Below are 17,144 nucleotides of genomic sequence, written 5' to 3'. Positions count from 1 at the left end.
TGAAGTATGTCATGGGTCATCTGTGGCCTGGGAGATCGGAGCCGAAGAGTTATTTCAGCTTGGTGCAGCAATTCCTTGATGCGGTGCCGCGTATCAATGCGATGAAGAGGTCAGCATGCATAGAGGGCGCACGGATGGCTCTTGCCCGTGTCAAGACATAGTGGGCAGAGATGGAGACCACCGTTGTTGCGTCCCGAGATTCGGACAAAAGCCGAGTACCCTCCGAGCACTATTTTTAGGAAGTCCTTGAAGGCGCTTGTGTAATAGAGACGCAGTGCTCGAAGGATGCTATGTTATGATAGCATATGTAATTATAAAGCAATATTTTGATAAATTGTAGTGGCCTTTTATACTTGTGCCTTCAAGTATTGGGAACACCTCCTGTGCGGCCGTTTTAAGATATATATATATATATATATATATATATATAATCTGAAAGATGGCAGTCGTTGGCTTCAGCCCCCACGCACATAGTGCGGGGGTGCTCGCAGAAGACGCATTTTCACACTTAACCCAACGTCTTGGTCCTACAAAGGAGGTGATAGCGCAGCGGGCCAGGCAACCGGACTATAATGCTTTAACACTTTCACTTAGCCATAGGAGCTTGATAGTGGGACTATTTAGGTAGCCCCTTGGTGGCGACTGTGCTCGCCCGAGTTCGGGGCGCGTATGTGCCTGGCCGGGAAACGGCCCTTCGTTAAAACGGAGGAATCCTATAGATTCCGATAGGTCATCGGGTGGCTGACCAGTCTCACGCCACATCATGACAGTCAGTTTTCGGCTTTCTCTACTGAGGCGCTCGCCCGGCCTAACCGGGGCACAATCACAGTAGTTCTCCTGGTGCTACCTTAGCCGATAGAGTGGAACGTAAGGTAGCCGAACTCAGGAGCTGGGCAACCCAACATTTGACCAAAGAGATGATTCGGAGCTGATGCATATAATGCCAAAACCCGCGACGCCGAACACTCCCTAAGGTGTTCGGTCTTTATGAGTGCGGGCAAAACAACACTCTTTATTAAAAAGCCCCTAGTGTCCAGGTACGCGCAAAAATTCTGACGTGGCCACATGCCAAGACGCCAGCCTCCTCCTTGGTTATATCAAAGAAAACCAAGGGATATGTAGCAACAAGAGACAGTAAAAAAGGTTTACGCAGGGTCTTAATCTAAAAAGAATCCTTAGGACGGGTCCCTACTGCACGTCTGCGCTTGTGTCTCCGTTGTGCCGTATCCTGGACGGGCGCCGCACGACGTTCATCTGCGAAAGAGAGGAATTTATTATCTCTTATTGTATATGTACGGAGCCCCTAGTGCGGGGGTATATGGCCACTAAGCCTGCATCAATGATGATTTTGTATCGAACTCGTCTATCCGCGTTCGTGGTCTTTAATGACCTATTCCAAAATTTTTGGCCGGTGAAGCCATTTTACTGTGGGGCTGTCAAAGCGGCCGCGCAGTCCTCCGCTTGGGGGAGGGGCACATCAATGCTTCCCCTTTAAAGAGATGATGCCTCGTGGGCCGGGCATCTTAAGCGTTAGAGATGCATAATGCGGTATTGCATTAAAGCGGGCGAAAGCTTCGCATCCCAGTAGTGCTTGATAGCGACTGGAGAATGGGACAATGTGGAAGGTCAGCTTTTCGCGGTGGAAGTTATCGGTAGAGCCGAATATAACTTCGAGCCGGAGAAAACCCATGCAATGGGTGTCCGGACCAGGCGTGACCCCTTGAAAGGCGGTTTTGCTGCGGCGGATTCTTGCTGAGTCTATCCCCATGTGGCGGATTGTGTCCTGATATATCAGGTTTAGTCCACTGCCGCCGTCCATAAGGACATTTGAAAACTGGAGTCCGCCAATTATTGGATCGAGTACCAAGGCAGTCCAGCCTGCGTTCCTGATACTTCTAGAATAATCCAGTTGATCGAAGATGATTGGTTTTGACAACCAATGGCGCGACCCCTTTGGGATAGGTCGTGTGGTGCGTACCTTTATGGGCACCGCACGTTTTATTATGTGAAGTAAGTTTACTGTTTTTACTTCTTGTGGGAAGTTCTTTTGTTTCCTGGTGCTCTGCTTTTGGGGTTCGTCCTCGTCTTCACTTGGTGTGTCGAGCCCCTTGTGTTTGGCGTTGAGTCTGCCAGATTGTTTGAAAACCCAACAATCTCTGTGGGTATGGTTAGCAGGCTTACCGGGAGTACTGTGTATTTGACATATCCTGTCCAGGATTTTGTTTAAGTTGGATGGATCATCCCTATTATCCTGGAGGGGTGGCTTTGTCTGATTCTGTCGTGAGCTCTTGAATCCGGCGTTGACTGCCATGCTCTTCGGACTTTTTTCCTTAGTTCGGCGACGGTCCTTGTTGCGTCGCGGTTTTCCATTTCCATCCCTAGTTTCGGATGTACTTGGGTCGCTGGGGCTGCATCTTGCCAACCAGCTGTCCTCTCCTGCACAAAAGCGGGTCATGAGGCTTGTTAGTGCGGCCATTGTTCTTGGCTTTTCTTGGCCGAGGTGTCTGGCAAGCCATTCGTCTCGGACGTTATGCCTGAAAGCTGCTAAGGCTTCGGCGTCCGGACAGTCGACTATCTGATTCTTTTTAGTGAGGAATCTATTCCAGAATTGCCGAGCTAATTCTCCGGCTGTTGAGTTATGTGACTAAGATCGTCTGCATCCGGAGGGCGGACATAGGTCCCTTGAAAATTTGCTCGGAAAGCGTCCTCGAGTTCTTCCCAACTTCCGATTGTGTTTTCAGGAAGGCTTTTAAGTCAATGCCGGGCTGGCCCTTTAAGCTTAAGGGGTAAGTATTTTATGGCGTGGAGGTCATCTCCTCTAGCCATATGTATGTGGAGGATATAATCCTCGATCCAGACTCCAAGGTCTGTTGTTCCATCATATGCCTCTATGTTTACGGGTTTGAATCCCTCTGGAAATTCATGGTCCAGGACCTCATCGGTGAAACATAGGGGGTGTGCGGCGCCCCTATATTTGGGTGTGCCGGATTCTGATGATGGCTTTATTGCATTGCTTACGAGAGCTTGCTTTCTTGGCCCGTAAATGGACCTGACTGGGCCCTGATGCGAATCCTTAAGTGGGTCGCATGCCGATTTAAGTGCGGCGCCGCTTGCCGTTGTGTGCTAGCCATGGGGTCGTCTATCCGACCGTGTGGCTTTCTTATTTTTTGAATGCGAGGGCTCTAGGGCCTCTTCGTCGAATTCGGGCAGTAGCCTTCTCTTCGGATAGCTTTTAATGTGGTGACTGTCGCCGTATTTATCTGCGGTATTGATTACTTTCCTCCATCGGATCTTGAGTGCATCTTCCACCGTTTTTAGCTTCTGCTTCTGCTTTTCCAGGCTGCATGCTGTTGCAACGAGCCTCTTGTGGAGATTCTTCTGCTTCGTGGGTTTATCCGGCGTAAGGTCGTCCGGAGTGCCGTTTTCGCCAGGGGAGGGATGTTCGGTTTCTCTATCCGTGTTGCCCTGTTCGGACGGTTGCTCTAAGGCCTGCTCGTCGTCTACCGGCTCATCCTGCTCTATGGCTGGGTCTTTGTCGAGGCGGGGCTTGGGTCGGCGTTTACGCCGACGCTTTGATTGCTTTTCGAGGGATCGGTCCCCCGTTCCATCCCCTTTTTCCTCGTTGTCGTTTTCTTTAGGGGTATCCACCATGTACACATCGTGAGATGCGGTGGCTGTCCAATGCCCTATGAGCGTTGGCTCATCTGTATCTCCTGCATCGTCGTCCATGCTGTCGATGTCTGCGGAGTCGAAGTTGAGCACGTCGTTTGAATTGTCGACAGTGGCTACCAAGTGGGTGGTGGGTGGGATTTGAATTTCTTCATCGTCCGTATCCCATCCTCGCTGACCGTAGTCCGGCCAGGGCTCTCCTGATAAAGAGAGAGACTTTAGAGAATTCAGGATGTCGCCAAAAGGCGAGTGCTGAAAGATGTCCATGGTGGTGAACTCCATTATCGGCGCCCAATTGGATTCGATCGGCAGGGGCGTGGGGGGTTCAGAGTTCGGAGAGGAATCCGGCTCCTTGGAGTCACGGGCCGTACAGAATGCGGGGCTGACGTTCGGCTCGATCGCCTTTGAGATCGTAGCCCCCGAGGTGACGTCCAACCGCTCATCCTCGATTGGCGCAATAGGCTCCGAATAAAGGGTCGGAACCGGTGCTTGTGCGGCCTCCAGGGCACTGTTCGGCGGCAGAGCTAGATCATGCCTCTCGACACAGTGCGGCGCGCTCAGCTGTGGCTTGAACCCGTCGAAGATCGAATCCCCGCGGGTGTCTGCCGTGTAGTTTAAGCTTCCAAACCTGACCTGATGGCCAGGGGCATAGCTTTCGATCTGCTCCAGGTGGCCAAGCGAATTGGCCCGCAGTACGAAGCCGCCGAAGATGAAGATTTGTCCGGGGAGAAAAGTCTCACCTTGGACCGCATCGTCGTTGATGATCAAAGGAGCCATCGAGCCCAAAAGTGACGAGACAGAGGAACTCTCAATGAAAGCACCAATGTCGGTGTCAAAACCGGCGGATCAAGGGTAGGGGGTCCCGAACTGTGCGTCTAGGCGGATGGTAACAGGAGACAAGGGACACGATGTTTTTACCTAGGTTCGGGCCCTCTCGATGGAGGTAAAACCCTACTCCTGCTTGATTAATATTGATGATATGGGTAGTACAAGAGTAGATCTACCACGAGATCAAGGAGGCTAAACCCTAGAAGCTAGCCTATGGTATGATTGTTGTTTGATGAAGTTGTCCTACGGACTAGAACCCTCCGGTTTATATAGACACCAGATAGGGTTAGGGTTACACAGAGTCAGTTACAATGGTAGGAGATCTTGAATATCCGCATCGCCAAACTTGCCTTCCACGCCAAGGAAAGTCCCATCCGGACACGGGACGAAGTCTTCAATCTTGTATCTTCATAGTCCCGGAGTCCGGCTGAAGGTATAGTCCGGCTACCCGAACACCCCCTAATCCAGGACTCCCTCATTGACCAAGATGGGATTTGCCCCTCCTATTTGGAGAGATATTCTCTGGGCCCTCTCAAGTGATCAGATTCGGAAAGCATGGCCATGCGACTTGGGTTAAGTGTTAACCCAGTTCACGAATCTGTATCACGGTTTCGAGAAGAGAGGTCGAGCTCTCACAAGGGTGAGAAGTACTTGCCTTGAGCTCGACAACAAATATCGTGAGCTAAAAGGAATCTTGCATATGACACATTGTCGAGGTTTGTCACATGACTTTACGCACACATGGGAGTTGGCACGTTCTGCGAGGAGTCGCTACCAACTATCGACTTGGTCATGTCCATGCGTACGTGAACCTATAGGGTCGCACACTTAAGGGGTTGCAGCCCATTAGGATTGCATCCGAGTGGAAAATGGATGTGTACTCCTAGTGGGCTCAAGTGTTGAGCCCACCTTCGAGGCCTATATAAAGGGGAGTGGGCGCGCCACTTAGGGTTAATCTTTTTCACCCTGGTTAGCCACTGCCACTCCCCACTCCCATGCCGCGAGACCGGACCTAGCAGTCCGCCGCTCGATGATGCTCCCCGTATGTGTGGATACCTTGGAGGCATCACATTTGCGGTGCTTGGATGAACCATTCAAGGGAACCACGAGGTGCCGTTCGCGGGAGATCATCGTTCATGGGTCTTCGTTGTTTGCGGGATATCGACAACACGAGGAGGAGACGAGCCGAGAGATCGACCACACGCATCACCAACTCTACTTCCGCTATGGTGACTGCGCGTCCAGTGGTAAGCCCAATCACGTAATCTATGTCCACCAGCAAGATCTTGGGTGTGCGATAGAATTTTTTTATTTGGCTCTAGCATTGCGTACCGCATGTTCCAACACATACTAACAACATTGCAATCATGCTCATCATTCAAAGATTTAGTGCCAAACATTTTCTTAACTTCTTCTAACACTTTGGCACAATTATCGGAATCCTTATTTTCATGAAAGACATTAAAAAGATGAAGCATATGAGGCAACTTCAATTACATTTTTTTGTAGTTTTCTTTTATAGACCAAACTAGTGATAAAACAAGAAACTAAAAGATTCAATTGCAAGATCTAAATATATACCTTCAAGCACTCACCTCCCCGGCAACGGCGCCAGAAAAGAGCTTGATGTCTACTATACAACCTTCTTCTTGTAGACTCATGTTGGGCCTCCAAGCACAGAGTTTTGTAGGATAGTACCAAATTTCCCTCAGGTGGATGACCTAAGGTTTATCAATCCGTGGGAGGCGTAGGATGAAGATGGTATCTCTCAAACAACCCTGCAACCAAATAAGAAAGAGTCTCTTGTGTCCCCAACACACCCAATACAATGTGCACTAGTTCGGCGAAGAGATGGTGATACAAGTGCAATATGAATGGTAGATATAGGTTTTTGTAATCTGAAAATATAAAAACAGCAAGGTAGCAAGTAACAAAAGTGAGCAAAAATGGTATTGCAATGCTTGGAAACAAGGCCTAGGGTTCATACTTTCACTAGTGCAAGTTCTCTCAACAGTGATAACATAATTAGATCATATAACAATCCCTCAACGTGCAACAAAAGTCACTCCAAAGTTCCTATTGTTAAGAACATAAGACGAAATTGCTTGTAGGGTACGAAACCACCTCAAAGTTATTCTTTATGATCAATCCATTGAGCTATTCATGTAAGTGTCACAAACAGCCCTAGAGTTCGTAGTAAAATAACACCATATGACACACATCAATCAACCCTAATGTCAACTAGATACTCCAATGTCACCACAAGTATCCGTGGGTCAATTATACGATATGCATCAAAGAACTTCAGATTCATAATATTCAATCCAACACAAAGAACCTCAAAGAGTGCCCTAAGACTCCCACCGGAGAAACAAGGATGAAAACGTGCATCAACCCCTATGCATAGATTACCCCAATGTCACCTCGGGAATCTGCGACTTGAGTGCCAAAACATACATCAAGTGAATCAATAGAACACCCCATTGTCACCACGGGTATCCCACGCAAGACATACATCAAGTGTTCTCAAATCCATAATAGTATCCAATCCGATAATAGTAAAACCTCAAAGGTAAATATCAATTCATCATAAGAAGATAGAGGGGAGAAACACCATATGATTCAACTATAATAATAAACCTCACGGTACATCAAGATCGTGCCATATCAAGAACACAAGAGAGAGAGAGAGAGAGAGATCAAACACATAGCTACTGGTACATACCCTCATCCCCGAGGGTGAACTACTCCCTCCTTGTCATGGAGAGCGCCGGGATGATGAAGATGGCCACCTATGATGGTTTCCCCCTCCGGTAGGGTGCCGAAACGGGCTCCCAATTGGTTTTTCGTGGCTATAGAGGCTTGCAGCGGCGGAACTCCCGATCTAGGTTTGTTTTTGGGGGTATGTATATTTAAAGGAATTTTTGGCATTGGGAGCAAGTCGGGAGGGTGCACGAGGCGACGACAAGGCAGGGGAGGTTGCTCCACCCTTGTGGATGCCTCGTGGCTCTTGTAGCCCAACTCTTTTGCTTCGGGGACTTCTTCTGGTCCATAAAATAACCGTAAATTTTCAGCTCATTTGGACTCCGTTTGATATTCCTTTTCTGTGGAACACAAAAACAAGGAAAAACAGAAACGGGCATTGGGCTCTAGGTTAATAGGTTAGTCCTAAAAATCATATAAAATAACATATAAATGCATATAACACATCCAAGATAGATAATATAATAGCATGGAACAATAAAAAATTATAGATACGCTGGAGACGTATCATAGCACTGTGGCTATCTAATCACTGGGTAATGACTGTTTTGCCATCGTGGTAGCCCCTTGACCTATAAAAGGAGGGTCGTGGCAACCTTTGAAAGGATTCGGACCCTTGTACACTCATACGCACGTAGCCGCTCTCGTCCTGAGGTGACCTTGCCGGGGTTGGGCACCGCGTCTCCACTACGATCCTCTCATCAATCCACCAAAGCAGGAGTAGGGTTTTACGCTTCGGGGTGGACCGAACCTGGGTAAAAACTGTCTGAGTCACCATTGCCGTGCTGCTCTACGGCCTTTGCTCTTTTTGCAACGTGCCCTTCCCCATTGCCGAACCACAAAGGAGTCGACGACCCCATAGGTGATCGTGTCATACCACGACAGGAGGGCATCGGGAAGAACAAAGACGGCGACCAGACCACACTAGAGAATGCGAGGCCATTTGGAAGTAGGATGATGTGACGACGGCTGAGTAACTCCTCCCCCTCTCTCTCCCTCTCCCTCCCTCTCGCAGAAAACTATCAACCCCTTAGCCCACAAGATCTTTCCCCTCTCGTCCATGTTTTGTGAGCTCTCTCATCAAACCTTTTGTCTCTTCCCCTTTCACATGTACAAAATCCCGATGCACATGCATCTCACTCCTTATATTACATGTTTCCATCTTTCTCACAGACCTAACTTTTTCCACTGTATACATATATATTCCTCTCTCTCTCTCTCTCGCACACAAGGTCTCTCTCCTACTCTCTCGCTCACATATATACAATCTTCTCGCCCTCTATCTCTTTCTTCCACTGGGTGTATATCTTGTGTGTTGAGCGCACACATCTCTCTCCTGCCATTGCTCCATCTTCTGAACTTCTCTCTATGTTTCATTCACAAATTGGGATGCGTTCAGAAAATTGCTTTAGACTAGATCATTTAGAGTTATTGTTGGTTTTGTTGCATCCAACAAATTAATAACTATGAAATATGCATTTAGAATGTCATTTGAGTTGGATTATGTGAGTTTGAGCATATTGTGAAGTACTATAGACCTGGTATTCATCTCGGAATTCAACAACAATTCTAAATATTGAATTGTATAAACCATTACATTTGGAGTCAATAGCTTAATATATTTATTTCAAACAAACAATTAATTCCACGACAAACTAAGAAAACAAATGTGTACTCCCTCCATTGATTCTCTTAGCACTACATGTGCAATTCCGATTATGTTCATACCTACCCTTCAAATTTCTTGGTTGCTATTGTTCCAGTAAAAGTAATTGGTTATAGTTTCCATTGTCCAACAGAATATCATCTTGTAATTGTGCATCACTCTTGTATTGCGCTGTGCTTGGGTAGGTTCTTCATTTGGAACCAGTAGTGTGGCAAATGATGGAAAGTTTTTTAGAATAGCAGGGAGATGAGCCCCCTGTTCTACTCACTTAGAATGAAACCACAATTGAGTTCTAGCAAAGTTGAACAACCACATAGTAGGATATTAAAAATCAAGTGTGCTAACATGGCAGATGAGTGCTTTAATGTTGCCCACAAGATGCGTGAGTTTTACTATATTTTTCTTGCCATGTTGAGATTTTAAAACTACGAATGCGAACATGCAAAGGAGAAATGAAGACCAAATACAAGATGCTAGTGACATCTTCAAGGAACATCGCAAATTAAAGAGGAGCTGCACTGAACCTGTAAAATGAGCTTTGGTAAGTAACAACCTTTCAATTACTTTGACATTGAGAACCTAACTAGCAGTGGTGGATGTTTTGTGTGTCCTTGATGGTTTCTTTAATGAAATCAGAGGGAGCCCCCTCTTTTGGTCAGTTTTTTACTTTGACATGGTATGTGGCTGGCAGCAGTAGTGAACACAGGACCATGACAGGCCCTGGTCAAGCCCCAAGCCGAGAACAATGTCAAACCATGTTGTCTGCTTGGATAGGGTTCTTGCCATGCAATCCAGCAGTGTGGCATATTATTAAACAATAATAGGCGAGATAAAAAATTTCCTGTACAATTGATTAGGCTCCCAATCATTTGTAGGATCTCAATTTACTCATTGGACCCACCATGATATAGGATGAATCCTTTGTAGTTTAATATTGAAGCTAGTCAGTCAACGCGCCTACAGACACCATGGAGATCACTTGGTTGCCGACTGTTTTGCCGCAACAACCCATGGCTTAGTGCACCCCTCTGCTAGTTTTTCTATTTCTCTTAGCCTTGTGTTCTTTGATGTATAGGTCGTAGTTTCTATAAGATGGCTCTGCTTGATATGTTATTTGTGAAACAAGTTGCTTGATATGTAATAAGCATAGTCTTAATCATCCTAATGCTTTACTTTTTCTGGTCCTGTTTATCGAGCTTCTATTTAATGGATCTGGGGAGCTTTGACCATTGGTCTAAAAAATAAGTAAGTTCTTCATGTCAAGATGCAGTTCCTGTGAGGAGGGAAGTATGGTCAACCTCGAGGTCATGTTTGCAAAATGAGGCTGGATTGCAAACAAGGTGCTAGTTCCATAATGATGCTGGATTAGGCACAAGGTGCAAATTCCCAGATGAAGCTGGATTACTCACAAACCAGGTGGAGTCGTCAACTATTCGTGTCCTCGTGGCTCTAGTAAAGGCTGGAAGAAAGCATGCAATAGCCCTTGAGAATGTAGCAAGTTCCTGAAGTAACGAAAAGAGCAATCATATGTTTTATTCACCCAAGCCAAAGAAGAGATGGAAGAAGCCAAAAAGAAGCTAGCAGAGGCAGAGCAGGCTAGGTGTCTCCTACTATAGAAACTATTGTCAGTACAAATTTTCATTCATAATAGCTAGGTTCAAATGTTTATCCAGTCAACATGCCTGTTGTGATGTCTGTGCATCTACTGAGATGTATGTAAGTCTGTGATGCCGAGATGTGGCACAAAATATATAATTTTTGGGTCATGTAATAACATCCATTACTTTCCAAACATTAACAGACGAACCATTGGGAATGGTATAGTTCACACGCAAGCCCAACATTCCAAGTTCGACTTTCACATCAAACTCATGTTCACAGATATCTTCATATTCATAGATAATGTCTAGAACCATGATTCACTTCAAAGAAAAAATATGTGAGGAGAATTAGAAATAAAGAAAAATCTCTAGTTCTTACTACCAACACCAATGTTTCTCCGAAACAACATTTAGTTCAAAGCCAAAACACAAATTCCTTCTGAGAGCATTGATGAAAAAGGTGCATTTTGTGCCAATGGCGGAGGAGGGACTCGCGTATAATTTTGTGGAGTTCTACTAAAATTAAGGTACCCACTTCTGTTTGAACAAACATGCTTGAGATAGAGATTGACATCCGTGTTTGCAAAAATATGTAAAAGGGTTATCGATTGCATTGCGTCATTTTACAAGTGCCATTGGATTTACACTAGATTGACAACAACATATTATTCCCTCAGTGACATCGCATCGTTTTACAAGTGGCAATGGATTGACAACAACAAAACAATGGGAATATAAGGGCATGCCGATATTGGGAGCGCCAACACCATGTAGAGTACCTCCATAGAGGCACTAAATTGGCAAGGCAGAGCTGGTTGCCGAGAGCAACAAGCATATCAGTGCAAGCACAACGAAAACAAGACCATACGAAATTAATTATATTTTGGACATTTTTTTAACTAAACATGAATAGCCTCTGGAGGCAGATATAATTTCTAATGCCAGCCGCGGGGGGAGGGCACATTGTTTTGCTCCAAACAGGGCAACACACTGGGTGCCTATGCCAGCGATGTGTTGGTCGTAGCCTTCATGGGTTCGGAGCAGCAACGACTCTCATGGTCTACCATTCCTCGGTGTCGGCGGCAGCCGCGGACGTGTTGGCCGCCTCCGCCGGCATGCCGCAGTTCTGCCGACGTTTGCGGATGGCATGGCCAGCTACAATGCACTAGATGCCGCGGTCCCCCATGGGCCAGCGTGCACCAACTGGCCACTCCTCTGCGAGCATGCCTGGAGCGTCGAGCTAATGCACCATGGGCCAGCTTGGAGCGGCGGCTTGCTCCTCCGCTTGCCCGCCTGTATCCTCACCCATGGTACTTTCGACTTGAGGCGGGGAGGGAGGTGGAGTAGCGAGTTGTCAGTCTCGTCGGGGCACACAGTCGGCTTTTATGCTGGAGAACTCATCTTCCTGCTCAGTGGATGCTATGGAAAGTGTGGAGAAAATGGTGCAAGGAGTATATCGGGGCGAAGGTGCGGTGCGATTCTTGCCAGGCATCTACCCTCGTTTAAATGACGAGAGGAGCCAACCAAATTTGTGTTCTAATGCCGGCCAGCTCACGGAAGGACGTGTTTCCGGCACAAGTGCGGATTCAATGGAGGTAGGCGGGTGCTACCTCTTGAGCACTGCGTTGGTTTTCCCTTGAAGAGGAAAGGGTGATGCAGCAAAGTAGCGTAAGTATTTCCCTCAGTTTTTGAGAACCAAGGTATCAATCCAGTAGGAGGCTACGTGGAGTCCCTCGCACCTACACAAAACAAATAAATCCTCGCAACCAACGCGATAAGGGGTTGTCAATCCCTACAAGGTCACTTACGAGAGTGAGATCTGATAGATATGATAAGATAATATATTTTTGTTATTTTTATGATAAAGATGCAAAGTAAAATAAAAGGCAATAAAAATAACGAAGTGTTGGAAGATTAATATGATGGAAGATAGACCCGGGGGGCATAGGTTGAACTAGTGGCTTCTCTCAAGAGCATAAGTATTTTACGGTGGGTGAACAAATTACTGTTGAGCAATTGATAGAATTGAGCATAGTTATGTGAATATCTAGGTATGATCATGTATATAGGCATCACGTCTGAGACAAGTAGACCGACTCCTGCCTGCATCTACTACTATTACTCCACACATCGACCGCTATCCAGCATGCATCTAGAGTATTAAGTTCATAAGAACAGAGTAACGCTTTAAGAAAGATGACATGATGTAGAGGGATAAATTCATGCAGTATGATAAAAACCCCATCTTGATATCCTCGATGGCAACAATACAATACGTGCCTTGCTGCCCCTACTATCACTGGGAAAGGACACCGCAAGATTGAACCCAAAGCAAAGCACTTCTCCCATTGCAATAAAGATCAATCTAGTAGGCCAAACCAAACTAATAATTCGAAGAGACTTGCAAAGATAACCAATCATACATAAAATAATTCAGAGAAGATTCAAATATTGTTCATAGATAAACTTGATCATAAACCCACAATTCATCGGTCTCAACAAACACACCGCAAAACAAGATTACATCGAATAGATCTCCACGAGAGAGGGGGAAAACATTGTATTGAGATCCAAAAAGAGAGAAGAATCCATCTAGCTAATAAATATGTCCCCAAAGGTCTAAGGTAAACTACTCACACTTCATCGGAGAGGCTATGGTATTGATGTAGAAGCCCTCCGTGATCGATGCCCCCTCCGACGGAGCTCCAGAACAGGCCCCAAGACGGGATCTCATGGATACAGAAAGTTACGGCCGTGGAATTAGGGTTTTGGCTCCGTCTTTGATCGTTTGGGGGTACGTAGGTATATATAGGAGGAAGGAGTACGATGGTTGAGCAACAGGGGGCCCACAAGGGTGGAGGGCGCGCCTGGGGGGGGGAGGCACGCCCCCTACCTCGTGGCTTCCCTGTTGGTTGCTTGACGTAGGGTCCAAGTCTCCTGGATTATGTTCGTTCCTAAAATCACGTTCCCGAAGGTTTCATTCCGTTTGGACACCGTTTGATATTCTTTTTCTGCGAAACTCCGAAATAGGCAAAAAAACAGCAATTCTAGGCTAGGCCTCTGGTTAATAGGTTAGTCCCAAAAATAATATAAAATTGAATAATAAAGCCCAATAATGTCCAAAATAGAAGATAATATAACATGGAGCAATAAAAAATTATAGATACGTCGGAGACGTATCAAGCATCCCCAAGCTTAATTTCTGCTCGTCCTCAAGCAGGTAAATGATAAAAGCAGAATTTTTGATGTGGAATGCTACTAGGCATGATTTCAATGTAATTCTTCTTAATTGTGCATGAATATTCATATCCGAAAGATTCAAGATAAAAGTTTAATATTGACATAAAATAATAATACTTCAAGCATACTAACTAAGCAATTATGTCTTCTCAAAATAACATGGCCAAAGAAAGTTCATCCGTACAAAATCATATAGTTTAGTCATGCTCCATTTTCGTCACACAAGAATGCTCTCATCATGCACAACCCCGATGACAAGCCAAGCAATTGTTTCATACTTTAGTAATCTCAAACTTTATAAACCTTCATGCAATACATGAGCGTGAGCCATGGATATAGCACTATGGGTGGAATAGAGTATAATGATGGGGGTTATGTGGAGAAGACAAAAAAGGAGAAAGTCTCACATCAACGAGGCTAATCAATGAGCTATGGAGATGCCCATCGAATGATGTTAATGCAAGGAGTAGGGATTGCCATGCAACGGATGCACTAGAGCTATAAATGTATGAAAGCTGAACAAAAGAAACTAGTGGGTGTGCATCCAACTTGCTTGCTCACGAAGACCTAGGGCACTTGAGGAGGCCCATTGTTGGAATATACAAGCCAAGTTCTATAATGAAAAATTCCCACTAGTATATGAAAGTGACAAACCAAGAGACTCTCTATCATGAAGATCATGGTGCTACTTTGAAGCACAAGTGTGGAAAAAAAGGATAGTAGCATTGTCCCTTTTCATTTCCCTTTTTTTGGCCTTTCTCTTCTTTTTTTATTGGGACAATGCTCTATTAAATGATGATCATCACACTTTTATTTATTTACAACTCAATGATTACAACTCGATACTAGAACAAGGTATGACTCTATATGAATGCCTCCGGTGGTGTACCGGGATATGCAATGAGCCAAGAGTGACATGTATGAAAGAATTACGAATGGTGGCTTTGCCACAAATACTATGTCAACTACATGATCATGCTAAACAATATGTCAGTGATGAACATGTTATGATAAACGTGATGGTGGAAAGTTGCATGTCAATATATCTCGGAATGGCTATGGAAATGCCATAATAGGTAGGTATGGTGGCTATTTTGAGGAAGATATAAGGAGGTTTATGTGTGAAAGAGCGTATCATATCACGGGGTTTGGATGCACCGGCAAAGTTTGCACCAACTCTCAATGTGAGAAAGGGCAATGCACGGTACCGAAGAGGCTAGCAATGATGGAAAGGTGAGAGTGCGTATAATCCATGGACTCAACATTATTCATAAAGAAATCACATACTTATTGCAAAAATCTACAAGTCATCGAAAACCAAGCACTACGCGCATGCTCCTAGGGGGATAGATTGGTAGGAAAAGACCATCGCTCGTCCCCGACCGCCACTCATAAGGAGGACAATCAAACAACGCCTCATGTTTCAAATTTGTTACATAACGTTTACCATACATGCATGCTACGGGACTTGCAAACTTCAACACAAGTATTTCTCAAATTCAAAACTACTCAACTAGCACAACTTTAATATCACTACCTCCATATCTCAAAACAATCATCAAGCATCAAACTTCTCTTAGTATTCAAAACACTCATAAGAAAGCTTTACTAATCTTGAATACCTAGCACATTAGGATTATTTAAGCAAATTACCATTCTATTTAAGATTCTAAAAACAATCTAAGTGAAGCATGAGAGATCAATAGTTTCTATAAAACAAGTCCACCACCGTGCTCTAAAAGATATAAGTGAAGTACAAGAGCAAAACTATATAACTCAAAAGATATAAGTGAAGCACAAAGAGTATTCTAATAATTTCTGAATCATGTGTGTCTCTCTCAAAAGGTGTGTAAAGCAAAGATGATTTGGGTAAACTGAAAGCAAAGACTCAAATTATACAAGACGCTCCAAGCAAAACACATATCATGTGGTGAATAAAAATATAGCTCCAAGTAAAGTTACCGATGGAAGTAGACGAAAGAGGGTATGCCTTCCGGGGCATCCCCAAGCTTTAGCTTTTTGGTGTCCTTAGATTATCTTGGGGGTGCCATGGTCATCCCCAAGCTTAGGCTCTTGCCACTCCTTGTTCCATAATCCATCAAATCCTTACCCAAAACTTGAAAACTTCACAACACAAAACTTAAAGTAGAAAAATCTCGTGAGCTCCGTTAGCGAAAGAAAACAAAACACCACTTAAAGGTACTGTAATGAACTCATTATTTATTTATATTGGTGTTAAACCTACTGTATTCCAACTTCTGGTTTATAAACTATTTTACTAGCCACAGATTCATCAAAATAAGCAAACAACACACAAAAAACAGAATCTGTCAAAAACAGAACAGTCTGTAGTAATCTATATCTAGCGCAAGATCTGGAACCCCAAAAATTCTAAAATAAATTTCTGGACGTGAGGAATTTATAGATTAATCATCTTCAAAAAGAATTAACTAAATATCACTTTCCAAATAAAAATGGCAGCAGTTCTCGTGAGCGCTAAAGTTTCTGTTTTTTACAGCAAGATTAACAAGACTTTCCCCAAGTCTTCCCAACGGTTCTACTTGGCACAAACACCAATTAAACACAAAAACACAACCAAAACAGAGGCTAGATAAATTATTTATTACTAAACATGAGCAAAAATCAAGGAATAAAAACAAAATTGGGTTGCCTCCCAACAAGCGCTATCGTTTAACGCCCCTAGCTAGGCATAAAAAGCAAGGATAGATCTAGGTATTGCCATCTTTGGTATGCAATCCATAAGTGGATCTCATAAGAGATTCATAAGGTAATTTAATTTTCTTTCTAGGAAAGTGTTCCATGCCTTTCCTTAACGGAAATTGGAATCTAATATTTCCTTCATTCATATCAATAATTGCACCAACCGTTCTAAGGAAAGGTCTACCAAGAATAATAGGACATGAAGGATTGCAATCTATGTCAAGAACAATAAAATCTACGGGCACATACTTCCTATTTGCAACAATAAGAACATCATTAATTCTTCCCATAGGTTTCTTAATAGTGGAATCTGCAAGGTGCAAGTTTAAAGAGCAATCATCAAAATCACGGAAACCTAACAAATCACACAAAGTCTTTGGAATCGTGGAAACACTAGCACCCAAATCACACAAAGCATAGCATTCATGATCTTTAATTTTAATTTTAATAGTTGGTTCCCACTCATCATAAAGTTTTCTAGGGATAGAAACTTCCAACTCAAGTTTTTCGTCATAAGATTGCATCAAAGCATCAACGATATGTTCGGTAAAAGCTTTATTTTGGCTATAAGCATGAGGAGAATTTAGCACGGATTGCAACAAGGAAATAGAATCTATCAAAGAGCAGCTATCATAATTAAATTGCTTGAAATCCAA

This window comes from Triticum aestivum, chromosome 2A (assembly GCF_018294505.1).
Source record: "Triticum aestivum cultivar Chinese Spring chromosome 2A, IWGSC CS RefSeq v2.1, whole genome shotgun sequence".
NCBI classification, from domain to species: Eukaryota; Viridiplantae; Streptophyta; class Magnoliopsida; order Poales; family Poaceae; genus Triticum; species Triticum aestivum.
This window is presented reverse-complemented; position numbering follows the sequence as displayed.